Source organism: Camellia sinensis, chromosome 10 (genome assembly GCF_055761805.1).
Source record: "Camellia sinensis isolate YWXY chromosome 10, ASM5576180v1, whole genome shotgun sequence".
Taxonomy (NCBI): Eukaryota; Viridiplantae; Streptophyta; class Magnoliopsida; order Ericales; family Theaceae; genus Camellia; species Camellia sinensis.
Window position 1 is genome coordinate 62454426 of NC_138970.1, and position 21376 is coordinate 62475801.

General features: G+C 42.4%; 1 long non-coding RNA gene across 1 annotated transcript; it reads left to right on the plus strand.

Moving 5' to 3' along the window:
* Nucleotides 1-18178: 18178 nt before the first annotated feature.
* LOC145801637 (uncharacterized) lies at nucleotides 18179-21149 on the plus strand. The gene is made up of 2 exons (XR_014343262.1): nucleotides 18179-18257; nucleotides 20905-21149. It is a non-coding gene; the product is annotated as an uncharacterized LOC145801637 (long non-coding RNA).
* Nucleotides 21150-21376: the final 227 nt, after the last annotated feature.

Consider the following 21376-nt stretch of genomic DNA (forward strand, 5'->3'; position numbering starts at 1 on the left):
GAAGCTCTGAAAATGGCTTTTTGGAAAAGTAAGAGAGAGAAAAGATCTTGAAAAAGTGATCCAAAAGTCAGATCTCAGATTTATATAAAAGTCGCCCCGCTCAAGCGTCAAACTCCCCGCTCGAGCGGCACTCACAGACTCCCGCTCGAGCGGCCAATCCCCCGCTCGAGCTCCGGATACACACTCCCAGAACTTTTGCAGACAGGTCTCCCGCTTGAGCGTCCAACTCCCCGCTCGAGCGACACTCACACAACCCCGCTCGAGCGGCCAACACTGCTCAGGAAATACTGGATGGGTGCAATTCCCGCTCGAGCACCAAAACCCCCGCTCGAGCAGACATGTCAAAATCTAGGCAACTAGTTTTGGTTTCTAAACTCAACCAACCTGTAACAAACCTGCCCAACACATCCTATAACTCAAATACAAAGTAAGAAAGGATGTACACCAGGCAATAATCAACTACTATCATCCACGGACACATGTCCGGATCTCTGTACAACAAGGGTAAACCCGGGATCGCTATAACCTCCCCCCCTTAAAGAATTTCGTCCCCGAAATTAAACACAAGTTTTTAAAAACAGGTTTTCTCCATTCTCAACAATATTATAACATAATATTAAACAACCCGACCCATTACCGGTCAATTCCTTCTCTTTTCAAGAGGCATTTCACAACACATAACACAAGTGCATTATCAACATGCAATTTTTGTCCATTTTCGACCATTCCCAACATGCATGGTTCACAGTTCATATCATAATCAATGTACATGATACAACTCCAGTTCTACAATATAGCCAACATATGCAATATCATACTCAACTCCCATATCAGGGTAAGTTCTACAACATACTTTCATTAAACCAAAACATTACCAATGTTTTACAACTTAAGACATATTTAAAGCTCTTAAGTCCAACAATATTACAGAATTTCATTACAAAATTACTCATCAATAAACAAGTCCGGATATTTCTCGCGGACCTCCAACTTACGTTCCCAAGTGGCCTCCTCCACTCCGTGATGTTTCCACAAAATCTTTACCAAAGAAATGGTCTTGCCACGCAGGACTTGATCCCGCCTATCCAAGACCCGAACTGGTCTCTCCTCATACGAGGCATCCTCATCTACCTCTAAGTCGGTCCAATCTAACACATGCGATGGATCCGGCTCATATTTCCGAAGCATACTCACATGAAATACGTCATGCACTCCGGACAACTGCGGCGGTAAGGCTAAACGATAAGCAACCTCGCCAATCCTCTCAAGGATCTCAAAAGGCCCAATAAACCAAGGGGATAACTTTCCACTCTTCCTAAACCTCATCAAACCTCGCCTAGGTGATATCTTCAAAAAGACATGATCACCTATCTCAAACGCCAAAGGCCTCCTCCTACGGTCGACATAACTCTTTTGGCGACTCTGGGCTGTAACAAGCCTCCTACGGATAAGCTCAACTTTCTCCGTCGTCTCCCTAACCAACTCCGGACCCAACAAAGGTGCATCACCCACCTCGGCCCAACAAACTGGAGACCTACACGGTCGGCCATACAAGGCCTCAAACGGTGCCATACCGATACTATACTGGAAACTGTTGTTGTAGGCAAACTCTACCAATGGCAAGTGCCTCTCCCACGTCCCACTAAAGTCAAGGACACAATCTCAAAGCATATCCTCAAGGATCTGAATAGTATGCTAGGACTGCCCGTCAGTCTGAGGGTGATAAGCCGTACTAAAGGTCAACTTAGTACCCAAGACACTATGCAAACTCTGCCACAATCTAGCAGTAAAACGAGAATCTCTATCTGAGACGATCGTCACTGGGACCCCGTGCAATCTCACTATGTCCCGAATATACAAGCCGGCAAGATGATCTACCGAATCTCTCACGCGCATAGGAATGAAGTGCGCCGACTTAGTCAACCGGTCTACAACCACCCAAATGGCATCACTACCCCGCTGAGTCCTCGGAAGACTTATAACGAAGTCCATAGTGATATGCTCCCACTTCCACTCGGCAATAGGCAAGGGTTGCAACAAACCCGCTGGCCTCTGATGCTCGGCCTTCACTTGCTGGCAAGTAAGGCACTTCGATACGAAAACAGCCACATCTCTCTTCATACCCCGCCACCAAAACTGGCGACCCAAATCCCGGCACATCTTAGTGCCTCCCGGATGCACCGCAAGACGTGAATGGTGAAACTCTCGGAGTACTTTCTCTCGGCAAGACTCCGGCACAAACAAACGGTCTCGGTATCTCACACTCAGGTCGGGATACACCGTCAAACCCTTCTCAACTTTCCCACTGGAGATCTTCTCTCGGAAGGACTCTACCTCAAGGTCACCTCTCTGTGCCTCTAACACTCTAGTCACAAGTGTGGGCTGTGCAACAACAGAAAACAAGGCCGCAGCCTCAACGGATTCGCCCAGATGCAAATCAAACTCGCCAAGTACACCCAACATTCTCCATTCCCGGATGGCTATACAAGCTACATCACTAATGGATTTCCTACTAAGGGCATCGGCCACAACATTGGCCTTCCCCGGGTGATAATGCAACTCAAAATCATAGTCCTCAATGAACTCCATCCATCTCCTCTGCCTCAAATTCAAGTCTCTCTGTGTAAACAGATACTTCAAACTCTTGTGGTCCGAGAACACCTCGAACCTCTCACCATAAAGGTAGTGCCTCCAGATTTTCAAGGCAAAGATCACTGCTGCTAACTCTAGGTCGTGTGTAGGGTAATTCTTCTCGTGAATTTTCAATTGACGTGAGCTATAAGGTACCACTTTCTCCTCCTGCATCAACACACAACCCAAACCCTCTCGTGAGGCATCACAATAAACCACATAACCCAACCCTCTCTCTGGAATAATCAAAACCAGAGCGGTGGTTAGCCTGACCTTCAACTCTTGGAACGACTTTTCACAAGTCTCACTCCATACAAACTTGACCCCTTTCCGCGTCAACCTAGTCAACGGCGAAGCTAGCCTAGAGAAATCTTTCACAAACCGACGGTAATACCCAGCTAATCCCAGAAAACTGCGGATCTCAAACACACTCTTAGACTGTGCCCAGTCTTGCACTGCCTCAATCTTGGATGTATCAACAGACACCCCTTCCCTGGATACCACATGGCCTAAGAATTTCACCTCTCCTAGCCAGAACTCACACTTTCCAAACTTGGCATACAGCCTATGGGCTCTAAGTAACTCAAGCACCACTCTCAAGTGTGCCTCGTGCTCCTCCTCTGAAGGCGAATAAACAAGAATGTCGTCCACGAAAACGACTACAAATTGATCCAAGAATTCCCAGAAGATCCGGTTCATCAAGTCCATAAAGACTGCCGGTGCATTGGTGAGCCCAAATGGCATCACCAGAAACTCATAATGGCCATACCGCATACGGAATGCCGTCTTAGGAATATCCTCCTCCCTGACCCTCAACTGGTGGTAAACCGATCTCAAGTCTATCTTAGAGAAACAACGGGAACCCTTCAACTGGGCAAACAAATCATCTATACGGGGCATTGGGTACTTATTCTTGACCGTAGCCCGATTCAACGTCCGGTAGTCTATACATAATCTCAAGGCACCATCTTTCTTTTTAGCAAAGAGGGCCGGTGCTCCCCACGTTGAAACACTAGGGCGAACAAAACCCTTATCTAACAACTCCTGAAGTTGAGTCTTCAACTCACTCAACTCGGCCGGGGCAAAACGATAAGGTGCCATAGAAATCGGCGCCGTGCCGGGCACTAAATCAATAGAGAACTCTATCTCTTGGTGAGGTGGCAAACTAACAAGGTCCTCGGGAAAGACATCCGAATACTCACAAACCACCCTCGGCAATACAATCTGGGTCTCATTACACTCACCACTCTCAAAGCTAGCAAGTAGACCACTAAGCTCATTTCGCCCTCGCAAATCATACATCGGTGGCAACACACTACCAACCCGATCCCCCAAGAAATGGAAACACTCCCCGCTTAAGGTACAAACCGTGACCCTCTGGCGGTAGCGATCGATAACAGCCCGGTATGACGATAGCCAGTCCATACCCAAGATAACATCAAAGCCCTTCATGGGTATGACAACAAACGAAAAAGGAAGCCTATGGTCGGCGACCTCTATATCACAACCTCTAACACCTTGTTTCAAGATCAGTTCACCCCCAAGAGGTGACACTACACAAATAGGAGATGCTAACTGTGCTAACTCCAACTCCAAAACAGATGCAAATGCAGCAGATACAAAAAAATGAGATGCACCCATGTCAATCAACACACTAGCAACCGAGTTGCAAAACAGAAAAGTACCTCTCACCACTGATGGAGCTGGTACAAGATCCTGCGCGGTAACAGCATACACGCGCCCCGTAGGCCCCTGATCTACCTGTTCACCCCTCGGAGCATACGACTGCTGCACTGACTGGGATGACGAAGCTCCCGGATTGGCCCTCAAGGCCTGCACAGACTGAGCTGGCTGAAAACCCTGTGTCTGTCTAGAACCAGACGCTCCCGATGTGGCACTCAACTGAGGGCAACACCTTTTCAGGTGCCCAGGCTGACCACACTGATAACAAGACAAAGGCTGGCCCCTGCCCTGACTCTGGCCCTGAGGTCTAGCTGAAGAAGAAGCAGCTCGCTGACCCCCTCCCTTCTGCGGGCAAACCGAAGACTTGTGACCCAGCTGGCCACACGTAAAACAAGTCAGGCCTCCCTGACTACCTCTCCCCGAGCCTGCACTCGGCACCGGAAAGGTCGATCTAGCAACTCCACCCTGAGACTGCTAAGGATTAGGACCCCTCTGTCTCCTACCATCGCCCTGACCATCTTGGCTCCTCTTGGAGCCTCTCTGCCCCTCATCCTCCTCCTGCATCATGAGCTCCATATGAGCTGCAACATCCACTAAATGTCTATACTCTCGGATATAAGACCCACCAACCCGCAACTTGAGGCCCCGCCTCAACTTCCGCTCAAACTCATAGCAACGGCGTTCTTCGGACGCCACCAACTCAGGTGCAAACCTGGACAAACTAGTGAAAGTGGCCTCGAACTCTGCCACAGACATACCCTGCTGATTAAGCCGACTAAACTGATCCCTCAGCTTCTCCCTAGCCACTGCAGATAAGAACCTCTCTTGGAAAGCATTTACAAACGCCTCCCATGTACCACCAACACGAGCCTTCTCGTACTTCCACCATTGACCCGCATCTCCCTTCAGCTGGAAGGATGCCAAGGTCACTTTCAGTGCCCCGTCCTCGATGCCAAGCATCTCGAACGTCTTACTCATTTGTTCCAACCACTCGTCAGCCTTCAGTGGCTCCTTTGGATCCCCAACAAACTCATCCGGATTAGACCGGAAGAACTCCCTCTTCAAGAAAGAAGGCCCTGCCTCAGCTACCTGATTCCCAGCCCTGAGAATACCCAAAGCCCCTGCTATCTCTCGTGCCAAGGCACTCATAGCCTGCTGACCTGCTGGCTCGGCCACGTTGGCCTGACCAACTCTCTCCTGCACTGCCGGAATATCATCCGGTAAGGATACTTCCTGCCTCGCCGGCCTACCACGCCTAGCACCTCTTCCTCGTCCTGACATCCTAATAAAGGTAATACAGAATGTTAGCACATTCACAAATGTGCCAAAACTAAACACTCACGTCCTAGTGCACGGACAACAGTAATTCACTCCACGTAAGCACATAAACACATAAGCACTTACGAATTTCATTTCCGGATAATAATAGTCCCGAGGCGTTACTAGAGTTCCAGTTAGAAACAACATTGATCAAGTGCATTTCCAACAAGACTCCCAGAAACCCAAGGATCTAATCAACATCCTAGAAACTACATTCCATACCCACATAGTCACATAAGCATGTTATCAATTAAGCACATAGCATATGACACTACATCTAAGTCTCTATCAAGCGAGACAAACCCATTGTGATCCTAATCACTTCCCACGTACCCAAAGTATTCGAACCCGGTACGCTCTGATACCAAGTTGTAATGCCCTCAAAATAATAACATAAAACCCATCAATATAGACATGCATTGACTTACAAAAGTTTCACATTCTTCCATTCATCTGAGTTTCATTACAAAAGTATTACATGTTAACAATAAAAGCAAATGCCCTAGAGGCTTACAGCTTTCCAAGTTAACACTTGGTTACAACAAAAGAGTGCTAACTCATTTACACATTAAGCCCTTGGCTTGAATATACATGTAATACATCAAAAATAAGACAACATAAGTGTGTCCGCCTCTAGCCTCCCAAGCTACGTCCTTGGAGGTGGCATGCTACCTGTACCTGAAAATGATATTCCCATATAGGGTGAGCCACAGCCCAGTAGAAATATACTAAACCAAATATGAACAATGACTAAAAGATTAGCAATTGATAGATGGCCAACACAGATACTTTCCCTTATCACACTTTACGGTTTCATGACATACAATTCCATGTTACAGTCCATTTTCCAATTCCTTTCAATTCTCAATTTACAACCATGGCTCAGAACCTGGTCAAACAACTCATATGAGACAGTAACTCATATCAAACACTTTCCATTTCATAACAGATAAGCATACTAGCTATATCACACACCAACAGATAAGTATATAAGCTATATCATCACTTCCACAGATATGCATATGAGCACTATCACACTTCCAATGACAAGCATATGAGCTCTGTCAATACATCACTAGATAAGCATAAGAGCTCTATCTACGGAGTCCATCATCTATCTCCTCCCAACAACATCCGGTTTAGAGGTCCATCCCCTATCTTCCCCTAAACCGTGGAGTACATCCCCTATCTCCTCCAACACAACACAATGCATATAAACAATAATTATACACATCATCACACAACACATAAATTTAACGTGTTCTTTCAATCATCATACTCAATGACTCATTCCAGTGATTAGTTTCCGTTTGCCTAATCATCATGCATTGTCTACAACAATCACGACTATCCTCCACCGATAACCCAAAGCAGTTATTTCTATACAGAAAATAAATGCAACAATGGATATATAATCAACATTTCAACTAGGTGAGCGATAAATAATCCAACTACACCCTTTAACCCTTTCCCTTTCCAATTTCCACATTCTCAATTCAATTTCTCATTTCCAACAATTAATTATACAAATTAATCAATCAATGTAATTAGGGCATTTTCCATAATTAACATTACAACCCTTAGGTTCCATTCTCATTAATGTTTTAACATTAATTTCACTTTTTCCATGCCAAACATGCATCTAGGCTTTATTTAGCTAAAACCCCAACCTTTGTAAATTTACACAAAAGCCCCAAATTTTCACCAAATTACCAAACCAACCCCAACATCTCAAAATACTAAAATTTAAAGACAAAGCTCATAGAAAGGAGTAGGATATCCCTACCTCAAAGTTTGAGCTTGTCACGACCCAAACCCGGCCCTATGGGTTTAGCACCGTAACCGGCTAGTAATCCGAGATTACCGAAGGCCTGCTGAACAGTAATACAGTAAAACAGAGTACAGGACCTGGCGGAAGCCAATACAGTAAATAAATAGTGTCCATTGAGCTGTGACAGTCTGTATGCAAAAAGGCTTTTCATACATTTATACATAAACAGTACAGAACAGTATACACAATATTTACAATCATTCAGACTAGGGACTCGACCCTATATAACAGTACAGTAACACTCAGTCTATACAGAACAGCAAAACAGTGCAGAAGGGGGAATTGTGAAAGACCCCTAAGCCTTAACAGATAGGCTTGGAACCTCGCAGTGAGGCACAAAGGCTGGCTTGACAAAACTGGAGTTACCCTGACGCTCCTAGCTCCGATCTGGTGCCTGTACACCTACATATATATATGAGCAGTGAGCTAAAGCCCAGTGAATAACATAAAGCGTAAAGGGGTTTAGAATGAATGTCCTTACAGTAATGAAAACAGTTCAATTTAATCAGTATTTCAGTTGTTCAGTACAGTAAACAGTCATATGTGGTACATCCATTAGCATAACAGTAACAGTAGGTCTTAAAAGACCGAACAGTAATGATGGCCATCAGTCAGTAAACAGTAGTGGTTCCACAAGGGAACCGACAGAGATCTCTGTAACAGTAACAGTAACAGTAAACAGTAGGTACTAAGGATGCCACAGTACAGTTCAGAAATAAAGGACATACATTCATTCAGTAATACCAGTTCAGTAAACAGTTCAGTTCAATATTCAAAAGATATCAGTTGAACATATCTTTACACAATTGTTACTCACAGAGTTCTGGGCTACAGTATGCTAGAGCGTGTCTCCCCAGTTGCCAACCCTACACAGTTCACAGATTGAACACACACTAAGCTACACAGTTGGGAAATATCATAACTTAATCCCTAATTTGCCTTGGTGTGTTCTACAACGATATCCTCATCTAAATGTCTTAAACTAGGCCTAAGAATACCTAGGATGGGATGAGGATGCAAAAACATCTAAATGTCTTAAACTAGGCCTAAGAATGCCTAGGATGGGATGAGGATGCAAAAATACACTTAGAAAACATTTCGCAAACTTTGCTGAAAATAGGAGCCTCGCTCGAGCGAGACTTTCTCCGCTCGAGCGTAAGTCCAAAATCAAAGGCTTCGCTCGAGCGAGTAATCCTTCGCTCGAGCGGTCTGCAAAACAGTAAAAATACTGGATGTTGAGATTTTACGCGCGATGGTCGCTCGATGGTCGCTCGAGCGGAGCCCTGGACAAAGGTGCTCGCTCGAGCGGGGAACCCTTCGCTCGAGCGAGGAAGCCAAATCTGGAATTTCCAGATTTGCCTCCCAAGGTCAAACCAAGCATTCAACCACCCCAAACTCGACCTCTTGGGCCCAAATTCTGGAAAACATAACTAAATTCAATATATAATAAGTTTCAAAGCTCAGTTTATGAATTCAAGCCCCAAAGGTGAGTTAATTAAAACCACATTCAAACCCATTTTCAAAAATATGAAAAACATGCAAACATGCATGGATTCAAACCAAATTCAATCTTCAAAGCTTGTTCAAATGGGCTCATTTCTTCAAGAACATGATGAATTCATGGAGTATGACCAAAAGATGGACATGCATGTAACCTTTTGCCATGAAAACAACTCAAACATCTACATTACAAACATGCATGCATGAAATGAGTTCCAAATCAACAACAATGAACCAATTCTAGACTTGAATCACTAGAGGCTCAAGAATCTTACATGAATGAGCTTAAACACAACAAAGAGGGGTTGAATTCCTTACCTAGAGCTTTAGTTACAAGGTGAGGAAGCTAAATTTGCAACCTATGTTCCAATTCCTTCAATTTCCAAGCAATTCACAAGGTAGAACTCAATTCCTCTCCCTTTCCCTCTCTTGGTCGGTTAAGCTCAAGAAATGAGTTGATGAAATGCTCTGATTGAAGTGTATACAAGGCTCAAGTGTGTGCATTTGAGTGGACCACTAAGGGTGGCAATTCAGTAATTAAGTCCAACTCTTTAATTAGCTTATTTAATCTAATTTAATCATACCTAATCATACCTAATCCATTTTCAGATAATTATACTATAAAATCACATTAATTCTAAGGATCATCGAACACTAATCGGTTTCGGATTCGGCCGCCGATAAGGCCTTCAATTAGCAGTCTAAACATATAAGCATGAACAGATAATCATACTGTCAACAGATAAAATGCAATTAACTAACATGTACTCAGTCAATTCGGTTTCCAATTTCAGTCAGTCAGTTCAGTACTTTAATCAGTTCAATTATCAGTCAGTTATCAGTCATTATCAGTTCCGTTTAGCAGTAATCGGTGATTATCGGTAATCAAGCAGTCATTAATCAGTAAACAGTATGGGGGTTGTTACAGAGCTCCAAAGGAGATGAAGACCAAAACCAAAATGCTTCAAATTCTGAAATTTTCAGATTAAAATGTAGCCCTCGATGATCAACACAACTTTCGTAAAGACCAAAAGCGAGCAAACAACTCCTACTAGATCAAATCTAAGAGAGAAGGACCGGTTTTAGAGTGAGAAGCTCTGAAAATGGCTTTTTGGAAAAGTAAGAGAGAGAAAAGATCTTGAGCGTCAAACTCCCCGCTCGAGCGGCACTCACAGACTCCCGCTCGAGCGGCCAATCCCCCGCTCGAGCTCCGGATACACACTCCCAGAACTTTTGCAGACAAGTCTCCCGCTCGAGGGTCCAACTCCCCGCTCGAGCGACACTCACACAACCCCACTCGAGCGGCCAACACTGCACAGGAAATACTAGATGGGTGCAATTCCCGCTCGAGCGCCAAAACCCCCGCTCGAGCGGACAGGTCAAAATCTGGACAACTAGTTTTGGTTTCTAAACTCAACCAACCTGTAACAAACCTGCCCAACACATCCTATAACTCAAATACAAAGTAAGAAAGGATGTACACCAGGTAATAATCAACTACTATCATCCACGGACACATGTCCGGATCTCTGTACAACAAGGGTAAACCCGGGATCGCTATAGCTTTGGTTGAGTTACCTTTTCGGACGTACTGTTGTAGCCGAGATCCTTCAATGCATAACAACTCTCAGTATTATGGCCATGATCTTTGTGATACTCGCACCGCCTATCCCGTCTTCTCGTGTCGGGAGGTCCCACCATTTTTAACGGCCATTTGAAGAACGGAAGGTGTTGGACTTTGGACATAACCGTGCTGATTGGCTCTGCCAACTCCGTATATTTCTTGTCTGCGTGCCTCATGCGCCTGCTATCGACTTACAATTGTTCATTTGCTCGATGGGAGCATTGGTCGCTTGATCGGCGAGAATCCCGTCTCTTGTCTCGTTTAGCCCGATACCGTAGTTCAGGGCTCTGAGGTGGTACAAAATCTAACAGCTGAGCAATTTCAGAAGGGCCATCTTGTTGGCCATGTTTCCGGCTTTAACCCGCAAGGCGTCATCTTCCACGCTGCAGTATTCCTCAACTTTCTTCATCAACAACCAGACTGTTTTGGGGGGTCTTCTAGTCAAGGAACTACGGAGAGCACTATCAGGATGCAAACCCATTTTAAAGGCGATAATGGCCATGGAGTCATTGCAAGCATCATCGACAAGATTAAAACATTCCCAATAGCGTGCCGAATACGCTAGTAAGGTTTCTCCCGGTTGGATCTGCATTGCCCAGAGAGAGTCGGCTTGCTTCGGCTGGACCTCGTTGGTGATAAATCTTGCCTTAAAGGATTTCTGTAGTTAATGGAAACTCTTAATCGACGTTGGCTCCAACTTATAATACTATCTGACGGCCAATGACCCCAAACTGCTCAGAAATATTCTGCACATGAGACTCGTCGTCTGCATGCAGCGTCATGACTTGCTTATAATGGCGGATATGATCCGTGGGGTCCGATTTCCCGTCGTATAGGGTGAATGACGGGGCTTTGAACTTCTTGGGTAGTGCTGTCTTTGCGATCCGTCGCACGAACAAATCGTGCTGGTCTTCTTCGTCCGAACCATTTCGTCTTCGCTTATGCCTTACACGTGGACTTTTTTCAGAAGAACTGGTAGTTTCGAGTCGTCCCTTCTTTTTGGGCTCTGGGGATAATGAGTCAGAGTTGCTGTCACTATATTGCTTCTGAACTCGAGGTCTTCGACCACCCGTTCTCAAAGTTTGTCCCGGATCTTGGCGTGTAGCTTGATTGGATTTTGCTACTTCCAAGGCCAAGTCTTGACGGAGGTGCTCGTTCTCAGCCATCATGTTTTCCAGCCTCTGTTCGTTTTGCTTCGCCTATTCCATGATTACTTGCATTATCTCATGTGCTGAAGTCGAGGGCGAGTTCTGGGCAAGTGAGTCGAAGTTCAAAGCACGTCTTGCGGTGATAGTCTCTGGTCCAAGCATGTTTGTTGGAGTGAGGTCGTCTCTCTGTGTGGTCTTGTCAGTGACTATCGGAGGGTCTTCCGTTACGCCTGCCATGGATGTATTTGAGTATTCCCATAGACGGCGCCAATTGTGGGGAAGTGGTTTGGAAATACTCTTTTGATCTATTGGGACGCTCGAGATCCTCAGCTGATGACCTGGACGACCTGAAAAGAAACAAACACTCCGGTCGAGGGTGCCGGAATTAGCACTCCGATGGTTAAGTTAATGTATACTTTCTCAGTTACTTGTATTTTAAGTTAAGCACTATAATTCTCACATGCCTCTCTCTCGATGATATTCTTCTATTTATATCTTTTCTTTTTTGGGCTTCAGGGCTGGGCCCATCTTCAATTCGTCGTTTAACTATTTACTCGGCTCCTTTTGTTGCAAGTCGCCCTTCACTCGGTCCCTTACTCGACTGGTTACTTGGCCAAATAGGGTACCTTCTAGATTGTGTATAAGACGAGCTGAATGCGATATATGAATTTTAACTCTCCAAGTCTAACTATTCGACCTCTTTACGTCTCCCGATATTCGGCCCCCACAACTTTCATTAGCCTCCAATGACGTTACATTTAGGTTGTAATGTTAACCTACATCTGCAATGTTGTCATATTTTGTGCGTGTTACGTTTGGTTGTATTTGTTTTTAAATTTGTGTTGTAACGTTGTTGTATTAAGTGTTTATGTACGTGTCACGTTACGTTTCGCAAACTTAATAGGTTTTTAATTTTTTTAATTCAATGTGAAAATGTTGTTGGTTTGTGAAAAATGGTACATCCATACATTGGTACACTTTCATTAGCCTCCAATGATGTTACATTTAGGTTGTAATGTTAACTCACATTTATAATGTTGTCATATTTTGTGCGTATTACGTTTGATTGCATTTTTTCTTTGAAATTGTGTTGTGACGTTATTGTATTCAATGTTTATATATGTGTCATGTTACGTTTCGCAAACTTACTAGGTTTTTTATTTTTTAAATTGAATGTGAAAATGTTACTTGTTCGTGTATTTTGAAATTTAAATTCACATTCATATAGATATGATCTATGGTAATATCACTACAGGAAAATATAGCAAAAACGACGGGTTTTTAGCGACGCCGCGCCCCCCGTCGCAAAAAACCGTTTTTTGCGACGGTAACTTCTACTGTCGCAAATAATAGCCTTTAGCGACGGTACTGACCCGTCGGTAATGAAACTAAGCGGAGGCGTCGGAAATGGGGAAGTATTAGCGACGGTAAATAAAACCGGCGCAAAAAACCTTTTTTTTGAGACGGCATATATCATTTGCGACGGCAAATTTCCGTCGCAAAAAAGGATTAATGCAAACGGCACCGTTTTTCGTTCTATTTGCGACGGTGTACATCATACCGTCGCAAAAAGTCCAAAAAAAAAACCCTCCCTTTTTCCTTCTGCCTCCCGCTCGATCCTCCTCACCAAATCCCTAACTTCACCCCCAAATTTCCCAAACGGCCCACGAGGAAGACAGCGGTGGTGCGGCGGCGACGGCTCCGGCGACAAGAGTGGTGCTCCGGCGACGACCCTCTCTCCCTCTGCGTATGCTCTCTCTCTCTCTCTCTCTCTCTCTCTCTCGGTCTGTGTATATATATATATGAATCTGTCTATATATATATATATGCAATGTATATAAATCTATATAAATCTATATATATATATCTGAAATGTATATAAATCTATATATATATATAAATCTGAAATGTATATAAATCTATATATATATATATATATATATAAATCTGAAATGTATATAAATCTATATATATATATATATATATAAATCTGAAATCTGTCTATATATATATATAAATCTGTTTATCTGAAATCTATATATATAAATCTGTTATATATATATATATATATAAATCTGTCTATATATATATATAAATCTGTTTTTTATTTTTATTTTTTTTCAAGTTTTTATATATATATATCTGTTATTTTTATATATATATAAATCTGTTATATATATATAAATCTGTTATAAATCTGTTATTTTTATATATATATAAATCTGTTATATATATATATATATATAAATCTGTCTATATATATATATAAATCTGTCTATATATATATATATATATAAATCTGTCTAAATATATAAATCTGACAATCGTTCAAGTTTTTTATTTTTTTATTTTTTCCAAATCATATGCTCTAATTAGAAATAGTTTGTCAAAATCAGTAAAAATTATATGCATATATATATATAGTTTGTCTAATTAGAAATAGTTTGTCAAAATCATATGCTCTAATTAGAAATAGTTTGTCAAAATCATATGCTCTAATCATATGCTCTAATCCTTTAAGTTTAAATTATCATTTTTTTTTTCTATTTCATCCATAAATTATCAATTTTACCATTCAATCCTTCAAGTTTTTTATTTTTTTATTTTTTCCAAATCATATGCTCTAATTAGAAATAGTTTGTCAAAATCAGTAAAAATTATATGCATATATATATAGTTTGTCTAATTAGAAATAGTTTGTCAAAATCATATGCTCTAATTAGAAATAGTTTGTCAAAATCATATGCTCTAATCATATGCTCTAATCCTTTAAGTTTAAATTATCATTTTTTTTTTCTATTTCATCCATAAATTATCAATTTTACCATTAAATCCTTCAAGTTTTTTATTTTTTTATTTTTTCCAAATCATATGCTCTAATTAGAAATAGTTTGTCAAAATCAGTAAAAATTATATGCATATATATATAGTTTGTCTAATTAGAAATAGTTTGTCAAAATCATATGCTCTAATTAGAAATAGTTTGTCAAAATCATATGCTCTAATCATATGCTCTAATCCTTTAAGTTTAAATTATCAATTTTTTTTTTCTATTTCATCCATAAATTATCAATTTTACCATTCAATCCTTCAAGTTTTTTATTTTTTTATTTTTTCCAAATCATATGCTCTTAAATAGGAATTTTAGACATTTTGTTAATTTGCCAAATAGGATGTCGAGTGAATATTTATGTGTAGGTATTATATTTAGAGTTACTTTGGTGAGATATTCTTGTGGATGTGTACAGATGATGGATAAGAGTTGGATTGATTTGCCAAATAGGATGTCGAGTGAATACATTAATGGGATTGATGAATTCCTTGTGTTTGCCTACACCAATAGGGTTGAAGGTTCGATGATCAGTTGTCCGTGTAGGAAGTGTGAGAATCGATACTATTTTGTACGAGATGGTGTACGGGAGCATCTGATTTTGAATGGTTTTTTTAAAAAATACAAACATTGGATTAATCATGGGGAATCTTACATATCTCTGCATAGTAATCGAGAGAATGAAACATTAGCTAATTTAGACATTGGAGATGATATGATTGGAATGATACAAGGGGCTATGGGAAATCCACATGTCGGTACAAGTGTTGAGGGTGATGAACCACAGGGGCCTGATCCCCGTGCATCTGAACCCCAGCTCGGTCCAAATGCAGAGACTGCAAAGTATTTCAAACTTCTTCAAGATGCACAAAGTGAATTGTATCCGGGTTGTCAGAAGTTCACATCTTTGTCATTCATTGTTCGACTTCTACATTTGAAGGTGCTTAATCAGTGGACGGACAAGTCTGTTGACATGTTGCTTGAGTTATTGAATGAGGCGTTTCCGTTGGGTGTGAAACTCCCGGACTCATATTATAAAGCTCAAAAGGTCACAACAGATTTGGGCTTCACGTATGAGACGTGGGATGCATGTCCCAACAGTTGCATGTTGTTTCGAAACGAGGACGCCAATCTTGATAAATGTGTCATATGCAACAGTTCTAGATGGAAATCAAATGGTGATGGTGGTTCAAATGGTCCTAACACAGGTGGCAAACAAGTAGCTGCAAAACAGATGAGGTATTTTCCTTTAAAGTCAAGGTTGCAGAGGTTGTTTATGTCATCCAAGACGGCCAAGTTAATGAGATGGCATGCAGAGGAACGAACTGATGATGGTGTCTTCAGGCATCCTGCTGACTCCCTTGCATGGAAAGATTTTGACCGTCGGAATATTGACTTTAGTAATGATTGCCGAAGTGTAAGGCTTGGCTTAGCATCTGATGGTTTTAACCCATTCAGGACGATGAACATAGTTCATAGCACTTGGCCTGTTGTGCTCATTCCATACAACTTGCCGCCATGGATGTGCATGAAGCAACCATTTCTAATTTTATCTGTGCTTATTGACGGCCCGAAAGGACCTGGTGACAAGATTGATGTTTATATGCAACCGTTGATTGAGGAGTTGAAAGAACTATGGAATGAGGGTGTGTCAACATTTGATGCATCAACAAATCAAATGTTTCAAATGCATGCAGCTTTACTGTGGACAATTAGTGATTTTCCTGCATACGCAAACTTGTCAGGATGGAGCACTAAAGGAGAATATGCATGTCCTTGTTGCAATAAGGAAACTACATCGTGTTGGTTGAAGCATAGTAGGAAACAATCATACTTGGGTCATCGCAGATTTTTACCTACTGGCCATAAATTCCGGAAGGATAAAGTATCATTTGATGGTAGTCGGGAAGTCAGACTCAAACCAAAATTGTTGTCTGGAACTGAGATGTTGCTACAATTAGAATCTGAGGGTATTTTAACCCAATACAATAGGGATGACCTTAAGGAGAGGCATAGGAGACAGGTAGAGAAGGAGAAAGCTGGACATCGCACCCATAGTTGGAAGAAAAAGAGTATCTTTTATGAATTGCCATATTGGGAGCACAATCTAATAAGACACAACCTCGATGTGATGCATATAGAGAAGAATGTTTGTGACAATGTGTTGTGGACAATATTAGGGGTTGCAGGAAAATCGAAGGATGGTGTTAATGCTCGGCGTGATTTACAAGATATGAATATTAGAAAACCCCTACATTTGCAGTTAAGAGGGTCGAATAAAGCCTATTTACCACCAGCACAATTCACGATGACCAAGGATGAGAAAGATTTGTTCTTGAAAGTGTTGAAGGAAGTAAGAGTTCCCGACGGGTATTCATCCAATATATCACGTCGTGTGCGCTTACATGATAGAAGCATTGGGGGTCTTAAGAGCCACGATAGTCATATTCTGATGCAACAACTTATTCCATTGGCTATTCGCAGATCGTTACCGAAGAATGTAATTGAACCCTTGATTGAATTGAGCAATTTCTTTAGACAATTGTGTTCGAAAGTGAATCGTGCGACGGATTTGCAATACATTAAAGATCGTATCGCTGTAACACTTTGTCATCTAGAGAAAATATTTCCTCCGAGTTTTTTTGATATAATGGAGCACTTGCCTATACATCTAGCTGATGAAGCGTTATTGGGTGGAGCGATTCAGTTTCGATGGATGTATCCAATTGAGAGGTATCTTCTTACTTTGAAGCAATACGTGCGTAATAGAGCTCGTCCTGAAGGATCAATTGCTAAAGGATATCTTATGGAAGAATGCATGAATTTTTGTGCACAATATCTCAGTGATGTGGAAACCAAATCTAGTCGACCCGTGAGGAACTATAGTGGTGCTGATAATTTGGGTCATGCTACTGGTGAAAACACAAGCTTTTATCTTGATAATACTTCTTGGGTACAAGCTCATCGGTACATCTTATGCAATACAAGCGCGGTTCAACCATTCATAAAGTAGGTTAAGTCACTCACTCAATATTTTATTATGTTTATTGAATTTTCAACTAAAATTTTTGTATGGCTAAAATTTCAATCTACACAGCAAACACCTTGAAGTACTTAAGCTCAAAATGCATGAAAAACTGCAACAGCATATGGAAGGATCACAAGAACAAGCTTAAGGCTAAGTATTTCAAGCCTAGAAGCTCTGATCCTAATCTGAAGGATGATGTTCCTATGAACGTTGTGCCAAGCCAGTGGGAACAACTTGTAGAGTATTGGCGTACTTCCGATGCTGAGGTATACAATTACGTTATATTTATGATATGTAAACATACAAATCATATTTACATACTTACATTTGTTGAACTTGTTATAGAAAATTGCAAGTAGGAACGCTAAAAATCGGCGAGCTCACGGCATAGCTCATACCACAGGGCGTACTACTTTCTCTCAGATACGGCATGAGGTTTACATTTTATTGTTTTATTTTTCTATATAAATAAACATTGTATATTTGCAAATTATTTGGATTCTAATTTTCATATTTCTAAAAAAAAATTATGTATGAAATTCGAATATGATTAACACATTATGCACTGACTAACATAGGTTCTTGATGCATCGAGTGGCCACCGGGCATTTAGGGAATCTGCAGAAGACGAGAATCCATATACACCACCACCAGAAGATCAGGTATACAATTTATCTTTGCATTCTAAGCTAAAATACATCTTTGTGTTTCAGAAACTTGAATTCGAGGCGTTAACGCCCCAAAATCAGCAAACGGCGTCGGTTTAGGACAAAACTTGGCACACACGACCGCCTAGGCACGAGAGACTTGTGGGAGAAGACGGGGCTCGAATCGGGTTCCCGGCTTGGGAGTTAGAGCCGGATTTCACATTAGGCAAACAACTTCCTTAAGAAACTTGAATTCGAGGCGTTAACGCCCCAAAATCACCAAACGGCGTCGGTTTAGCACGAAACTTGGCACACACGACCGCCTAGGCACGAGAGACTTGTGGGAGAAGACGGGGCTCGAATCGGGTTCCCGGCTTGGGAGTTAGAGCCGGATTTCACTTTAGGCAAACAACTTCCTTAAGAAACTTGAATTCGAGGCGTTAACGCCCCAAAATCAGCAAACGGCGTCGGTTTAGGACGAAACTTGGCACACACGACCGCCTAGGCACGAGAGACTTGTGGGAGAAGACGGGGCTCGAATCGGGTTCCCGGTTTGGGAGTTAGAGCCGGATTTCACTTTAGGTAAACAACTTCCTTAAGAAACTTGAATTCGAGGCGTTAACGCCCCAAAATCACCAAACGGCGTCGGTTTAGCTCGAAACTTGGCACACACGACCGCCTAGGCACGAGAGACTTGTGGGAGAAGACGGGGCTCGAATCGGGTTCCCGGCTTGGGAGTTAGAGCCGGATTTCACATTAGGCAAACAACTTCCTTAAGAAACTTGAATTCGAGGCGTTAACGCCCCAAAATCACCAAACGGCGTCGGTTTAGCACGAAACTTGGCACACACGACCGCCTAGGCACGAGAGACTTGTGGGAGAAGACGGGGCTCGAATCGGGTTCCCGGCTTGGGAGTTAGAGCCGGATTTCACATTAGGCAAACAACTTCCTTAAGAAACTTGAATTCGAGGCGTTAACGCCCCAAAATCACCAAACGGCGTCGGTTTAGCACGAAACTTGGCACACACGACCGCCTAGGCACGAGAGACTTGTGGGAGAAGACGGGGCTCGAATCGGGTTCCCGGCTTGGGAGTTAGAGCCGGATTTCACATTAGGCAAACAACTTCCTTAAGAAACTTGAATTCGAGGCGTTAACGCCCCAAAATCACCAAACGGCGTCGGTTTAGCACGAAACTTGGCACACACGACCGCCTAGGCACGAGAGACTTGTGGGAGAAGACGGGGCTCGAATCGGGTTCCCGGTTTGGGAGTTAGAGCCGGATTTCACTTTAGGTAAACAACTTCCTTAAGAAACTTGAATTCGAGGCGTTAACGCCCCAAAATCACCAAACGGCGTCGGTTTAGCACGAAACTTGGCACACACGACCGCCTAGGCACGAGAGACTTGTGGGAGAAGACGGGGCTCGAATCGGGTTCCCGGCTTGGGAGTTAGAGCCGGATTTCACATTAGGCAAACAACTTCCTTAAGAAACTTGAATTCGAGGCGTTAACGCCCCAAAATCACCAAACGGCGTCGGTTTAGCACGAAACTTGGCACACACGACCGCCTAGGCACGAGAGACTTGTGGGAGAAGACGGGGCTCGAATCGGGTTCCCGGCTTGGGAGTTAGAGCCGGATTTCACTTTAGGCAAACAACTTCCTTAAGAAACTTGAATTCGAGGCGTTAACGCCCCAAAATCACCAAACGGCGTCGGTTTAGCACGAAACTTGGCACACACGACCGCCTAGGCACGAGAGACTTGTGGGAGAAGACGGGGCTCGAATCGGCTTCCCGGCTTGGGAGTTAGAGCCGGATTTCACTTTAGGCAAACAACTTCCTTAAGAAACTTGAATTCGAGGCGTTAACGCCCCAAAATCACCAAACGGCGTCGGTTTAGCACGAAACTTGGCACACACGACCGCCTAGGCACGAGAGACTTGTGGGAGAAGACGGGGCTCGAATCGGGTTCCCGGCTTGGGAGTTAGAGCCGGATTTCACTTTAGGCAAACAACTTCCTTAAGAAACTTGAATTCGAGGCGTTAACGCCCCAAAATCACCAAACGGCGTCGGTTTAGCACGAAACTTGGCACACACGACCGCCTAGGCACGAGAGACTTGTGGGAGAAGACGGGGCTCGAATCGGGTTCCCGGCTTGGGAGTTAGAGTCGGATTTCACTTTAGGCAAACAACTTCCTTAAGAAACTTGAATTCGAGGCGTTAACGCCCCAAAATCACCAAACGGCGTCGGTTTAGCACGAAACTTGGCACACACGACCGCCTAGGCACGAGAGACTTGTGGGAGAAGACGGGGCTCGAATCGGCTTCCCGGTTTGGGAGTTAGAGCCGGATTTCACTTTAGGTAAACAACTTCCTTAAGAAACTTGAATTCGAGGCGTTAACGCCCCAAAATCACCAAATGGCGTCGGTTTAGCACGAAACTTGGCACACACGACCGCCTAGGCACGAGAGACTTGTGGGAGAAGACGGGGCTCGAATCGGGTTCCCGGTTTGGGAGTTAGAGCCGGATTTCGGTTTGTCAAAATTATTTACTAAACTATCTTTCTAATTATATTGTAATCAATTTTTTTTTATATTTTTCTATAATTAAAATATTAACACATTATATGGTTTTTAATTATTTTTATCTTGTTTTTTTCAGATATTTCCTGAGTAGCAGTTGGCTTTTTTCTGGAATGCGGGCGTATCAAGATTATGACTAATTTTTGTTTTTGTAACCCACGAACGAATGAAGACGAAAACTTTTGATTTTGATTTTGATTTTGATTTATGTTATTTAAATTTGGGAGCAACATTATGTATGTATTATGCGACGTTATTGTTCTGAATTTTTATTTCTGTATTGCTATGAATTGAACAATATTATTAATTTTCATTATTTGTCAATTTTTGTTTATGTACGTATTTATATTATTCTGTAATTTTTCAATTTTTTATCTAATACAGGTTATTTTAATTTTTTTATTAATTTATCAACAGGGTTTTTTATTTTTTTTTTTATTTTTTGAGACGGGAGAAGAACCCGTCGCAAAAACCAGTAATAGGCTTTTGCGACGGTACCAACACAGTCGCAAAAGCTGCCTTATTGAATGTACAGGACACCTTTAGCGACG